Source organism: Sciurus vulgaris, assembly GCF_902686455.1.
Source record: "Sciurus vulgaris genome assembly, chromosome: 1".
NCBI classification, from domain to species: Eukaryota; Metazoa; Chordata; class Mammalia; order Rodentia; family Sciuridae; genus Sciurus; species Sciurus vulgaris.
This window is the reverse complement of record NC_136461.1, coordinates 127,344,472-127,350,706: the sequence shown is the minus strand read 5'-3', so window position 1 is coordinate 127,350,706 and position 6,235 is coordinate 127,344,472. Positions and strand designations below refer to the sequence as shown.

Below are 6,235 nucleotides of genomic sequence, written 5' to 3'. Positions count from 1 at the left end.
GGAGTTATTGGGCTGCAGCTGAATACTTTTTGTGGTGCCTGCACATCATGAAGTACCATCTGGAAGAAAGACTCTTGTAGTCTCTTCCTTATTTTACTGATTGTAGTGATTTATTCATGAGGCCACAGATGCAGAATGAAAGAGAAAAGGCAAGGTAGAAGGAGTGGGCAATGTTGGGGCTACTTCTATGTCTTCAGGGACTGCTCAGGTCCAGTCACATATATTTCACTTCCATCTGATGTTGGAGTGATGCTGTTCATTCTCAAATCTATGGTTTGATGGGTCAGATAACATTGAGTTCGTGATGCAAAAGCCAATTTGCGTGGGGACCTTTCCCATGAATAAGCATGTAGTCGCTAAGGTCCAGTAGGCAGCCAAAAGCTTTTTCTCAAAAGAATAGTAGAGGACGGCAAGTCCTTGTTTCAAAATCCTGAGGACCAGTCCTGTGACTTATCTATAGCAGATTGCAAAGTGATAAAACAAGTATCTCTGTGACACTGAAACTTTAAGCCCATTGGATATGCTACATCATATGGCTTAAGGAAAAGAGTAGTTTGTACAGAATCCTAGACATATTGGAAAACTTTCTGCTATTTTTTGGTATCATTCAAAATTAGTAGCTTTTTGAGAAACTCAGTAAATGGGATGGAGTAACACTTTGAAAAATGGGAATATGTTGCCTCCAAAATCCAAATAGGCCCTGTAGATATTGTGCATCTCTTTTGGTATATGAAGGGCCAGATAAAGTAACATATCTTTCACCCTGTAGGGAATATATTGATATGCCATACATACTGGAACCCTAATAGCTTCACTGAGCTATATAGTCTCTGAATTTTATAAGAATTCAATTCCCACCTATTCTCTGACTTACAAGTGACTCACCAATAATTATAGAATAGATTGCTACTTTTTGCTTAAGTCCAATTAGCATGTTATTAATATAATGGATCAATATTATATCTGATAGAAGTAAAAGATAATCATGATCCCTAAGAACTACAGTGTAACCTAGAGTTGGGAAACGGATACACCCCTGAAGTAGGACAGTTAAAACTTCCTACTGAACTTTCCAGCTGAAAACAAACTACGTTTGTTGGTCCTTATTGACAGGAAAGGAGAAAAAAGTACCTGCCAATTCACTGGCTGTATACTTGGTACCAGAGATTTTGTTAATCTGCCCAAGGCATACAACTGCATCTGAGACAAAAACTGCAATTAGAGTCACCACTTGAATAAGCTTATGATAATCTATTATTCACCAAGATATGTCTATCTTCTACCTGAACCAAATAGGAAAGTTTTATAGGGATGTGTTGAGAACCACAGACTTTGTACCTTTCAGGTCCTTCATGGTGGCACTAATCTCTATAATTCCTCTGGGAATAAGATATTGCTTTAGGTTTAGTATTTTCCTATGTAGGAACAAGTGTAGTTTTGCTTCCATAACACATTTTACCCCGCAGGTCATAAAACCAATATGGGGGTTCTGCCAGCAACTGAGTTGGTATATTTCAATTATGCATTCTCAAACTAAGGAAATAACCATAGGAAGAGGTCAAGTACTGTGAGGGCTCACTGTGAGATGGATATGGACTAAAATTCTATTGAACATCTGACCTCCATAAGCCCTTAAACTGATATTTTGGGTCTCCTGGATATAGTGTCCTTTCAAAGCCAGTGTGCATTAGTCCCCCCTCATGATCTGTTTATTTCCTTTCTCCTAATGTGCACTGACCCTGATAAAAGGTTGTAAGTCTATGTACAGAAGGCTGCCAGAAACACTAACCTTATGAATTTTTGGTAGTATACTGGGATTTTTCCTCAGGGTCCCAGGCTCCTTTTTATTCAATGGGTTCTGGGTCTATAATATGGGTCAAGTTTGGCAATTAATTAAGAACCTATGGCAATTAATATAAGAACCTTCTACATTTGTTTTTATTTGAGTTTTAGTTATGAGTACTGTAGAAATGCATAAACTTTTGGGGGATAAATATTTAACTTAAAACCATATTAAAACTATGTATGTAACAAAATATAAAATATACACATACAACATTCACACAATATTGTGCATAAAAATGAGGCAAACATGTATTACTCATCACCACATTCTCAATTATTAATAAAGTCATTTAAAATTCCTGATTAAGTATTCTAATATTAAAACAAAGAGCCTAATGAAGAGAAAAATGTTAATAAACTCCACATTGAAAGACTCTCAAGAAAAAAAAGCGAGCCTATGACTGTGTTTTTATGATTAAGATTGCACTTTTGCTGATATAGATGGAGTAATAGTTTAGTAAGTTGCCTTCCTGTCTATTTCACTTCTGGGATAACCATGATGAGAGAGCCATCTCCATATGTCTGTGAAAGTCAGAAAATTCAGATTGTTCTTTGACTTGCTGCCCTTTGACATAACTTCCTCTGTTCTGTCCTTTGAGCCCTGCCACTTACCCATGCAACCTTGAGTCCTATTTACCCCACATTGTATTTAGAATATCACTTTGTGACCCACAAATGTCCTCATTGTAACGTCTTGCCTACAGAGAATTCTGGGACCTCTTACAAGTTTTTCTCACAGTTATGGCTCAATGTTAGTCTTAGTCTTATGGTCATCCCAGCATGGGTGAGTAGGTCTTAAGATACAAACCAATTCAACATTTCAGTCTCACTAAAGCTTTTAATAATTTCCTCTGTGTTCAGCCAAGGCAGGTCTAACATTTTCAACTTGTTCTCGGTAGGTCACCTTTTGGTTCGTATTTCAGTCAAGCAACTCAAATTTTAGAGTTCTTTCAAACTCCTTTAACTGCAATAATAAATTAAAAATTCTTGCTTTGTTAGTTCATATCAATAAATTGCTTCTGATCTAATTTCTTCATTTCAGTATTGTTATAGCTCCATAAGATTTATTTCCACTTGTCTTCCCTGAATTTGTTTGTGTAAATTAGATTTAGATTTACATCAATTTCTTCACTTAACCAATTAGTTTAAATGAATCCAAATTAACTATCAATTAATTATTACAAATTAATTGTTATGTCATGATATAATTACATTCCCATTCTTCTTACATGTCATATATTATATAATTATACTATTATAGAATTTATATATTATGCAATTATATTATTTTATATAATATATAAACATAAAGTCTTAATGCATATCATATATTATGTATTTGTTTTTATATGTGTTCCACATCTAGGGTTATAGGACAAAATGGTTTAAAAACATCTATCACTTTAGGCTTTTAAGTAGTTTAAGAAGAATCTAAAGAAGACAAATTTACAATCCTATGATCACTTTTGAAGTTAGTGCTTTTAGATTTTCAGAGTGCTTTTGTCATTTCTGTAAGTAATTACATGTTTAAAACTTTATCTTAAAATATATGCAAAAATACTTATATTTTAAAAGTACTGTGAATTCCTACAAAGAAAAATTCCTTGAAAATTCTCAACTTTACTACTTACTATCAAATGGAAAACTTTTTCTTTTGTCTATTTTTCTGTTTCAAATAAGTACACAAGTAATACAAATAAATTACTCCTGTGATGAGCTGACAGATCTGACTCCATGAGAATGTTATAGGCCAGATGCTAAGGGAAATGACTAAACAGACTCCATTTTGCTCTGAGACTCCATGTTATGTAGGAAATAAGCTTCTCCCATGGGAACACTCTGCCTCTGTACCCATCATCAGTTACTTAGTGTGACATGTTTAACAATACAGAATGACAATTCCTATGTAAAGAAATATTTCTCTCTTTTGATTCCTATTGCTCCTAAACAATGTACCATGTAAATGGTGATTGTGTGGATGTTAGCAACCACTCTTTAGTTTGTACCTAGGTAAGTGTCATTTTGACCCACTTCCCCCTCTGTTGATGATCTCATGATGTTAGTTTGTAATTTCTAATCATAGCAACAGACACTTATGATTGATGTGATTTTTGGTATAAGAACATCTACAACCCTATGGTCAGGGCTGTTCTCTCAATAGCCACTTTTTGGGGCATTGTGTGAGACAGTCAGCCGGCCGGCTTAATAAAGACTCTCAAATTTGGACTTCTCAGTGTTGATCGGTCTGTTCTTAAGTTGCACCCCATAACACTCCCAAATTTAAACAATTCATTATCCATTAAGAGCTTCATTTGGGATAAGAAAAGAAAGGAATTGTGAAATGAAATTGACAAAATTATGCTATGTACCTATATGAATATACCACAATGATTCCATTTGTTATGTATGTCTATAAAGTACCCATTAAATGATAACAAATACATAGAAGGAAGACCAACAGTGCACAGGAAGGAGAAAAAGGAGAGGTAATAAAGAAGTAAAAGAAAAAGTCCTGGGGACTAAATTGAGTAAATTATAGTCCATGCATTTATGATCACATCAAAATGAACTCTACTATTACATATAACAATAATGCACTAATGAAAAGCATTTTATAAAAGGTTTATTTGACCTATAATGAGGTTATCTTTCAAGATTTTGGTGTATTCTTATAGAATAATCTTAATTTATGTATATAGAACAGATAAAACATCCAGGGAATTAGGGTTGTATATCTTTTGCAATATATTTATTTTCATCTTTATTTCAGGCAGATATTTGTAACAATATATTTAGAAATTTTCAGTTGATTTTGAGGGTTTAAATAAAAAATATTTACCATTTTGTCTTTTGTTAAACTTGAATAACGTTTATATTAATTATTCCAATCTTACCAATGTGAATGATACATATGTGTTTATATTTTCTAGTAATAGTATCTAATTTTCACAGACACTATGGCTTGAATTTTTTAGTTATATCTAGACTTAGTACTTTGTACACTCCCTGTTAACCTTTAACAAAATCTACAAGTTTGTTTTCATCTCTTCTAAACAACTCGATGTCCAATATTATCATTAAGTATATATTATTATTCCTTGTTAAGTAATATTATTCATTCATAATAAGAAGCTGAATAGTGCAATTGGGAGAACATCCACTGAGAAAAATCTCAAAGAATGGAAAGATATCTTTGGTTTTACAAAGGTCAATAGAGAAAAAAGTTGTAATGAGAGATGGAGACAAGACTTATCTGGGAATCTACTCATGAAAAATGGTCCTTTGTGGTTAACCATTTCTTTGAACATGAAATTCATGTGAATTTCTTAACCATTTCTATTTTTCAGGAGCATAAGTCTCAGATAAAGTTCAACATTGTCTGTTGGGAAGGTAACTCTAAGGTTGAATTTATTAGTTTTATTGTACTTCAAACTTTGAAGATAATCTATAGCGTGTTTTTGCATTCAGTGAACCTTCTGTTTCCTTGCATGTAATCCATTTAAAACTACAAAACTCATGGTCCCTACAACCTGATAATACAAAGTGTGATTTAAAATGGAGAAATAATTTTTTTTTAAGTTCACAGGCTTTTTTTTTTTTTTTTTATACATTTATTATGCCATAAATTCATAGGGAATAGGTTCCAGCAGCTCAGTCTCCTTTTCATTTGTTCTCACAAAATGTGCTTCTCTGGGTGGAGCAGGCTGGCGTTTCGGCTGAACCCAGGTCCCTTTCTCTTTGGCTTCCTCCTTTTTCTGATCATTTTCCTTTACACATTTCAGGAAACTGTCTCAGCTCTTAGAGTGCTTAATATGCTCAATACGCACATTAATTCTCTTGGCAAGAATCTTGCCCTTGCTTATTCACAACAATGCCAACAGCATGCTGGGTAACATTGTAGACTCCCAGTTTTGCCATGATAACATTTATGGGGCATTTCTTTTTGAACAGTACCCATTCCCATAATGTCTACAATATCACCTTTCTTGTAGATTCGCATATATGTGGCCAAAGGAACAACTCCATGTTTTCTAAAAGGCCTAGAGAACATATATCAGGTTCCTCTCCTCTTTCCCTTTGTGTTCATCATTTTGGCGAATACTGGTAGATTGACAGTTCCAGCTGAAAGGCAAGAAAGAATCTTAATAGTAAAAGATATACAAATAGCCAGAAAGCACATGAAAATGTGCTTAATATCATTATTTACTGGGAAAATGCAAACTGAAACCATTTAAAATACTACTTTACACTCACTGGGGTATTCTAAAAATGTTAGGTATAAATAGCAATTATTGGGGAGGATGTGATGTATACCTTTTTGGGAAACCTGGAAATTTCTCAAATAGTTAGGCATGGAATTACCATATGATCCAGCAGTTCCTCTTCTAGA

The 6,235-nt window shown here is 33.9% G+C and overlaps 1 pseudogene across 1 annotated transcript; it reads right to left on the bottom strand.

The window, feature by feature from the left end:
- Window positions 1-5,433: 5,433 nt before the first annotated feature.
- LOC306658191 (large ribosomal subunit protein eL21-like) lies at window positions 5,434-5,950 on the bottom strand (annotated as a pseudogene). Its single transcript has one exon. The product of its transcript is annotated as a large ribosomal subunit protein eL21-like (transcript).
- Window positions 5,951-6,235: the final 285 nt, after the last annotated feature.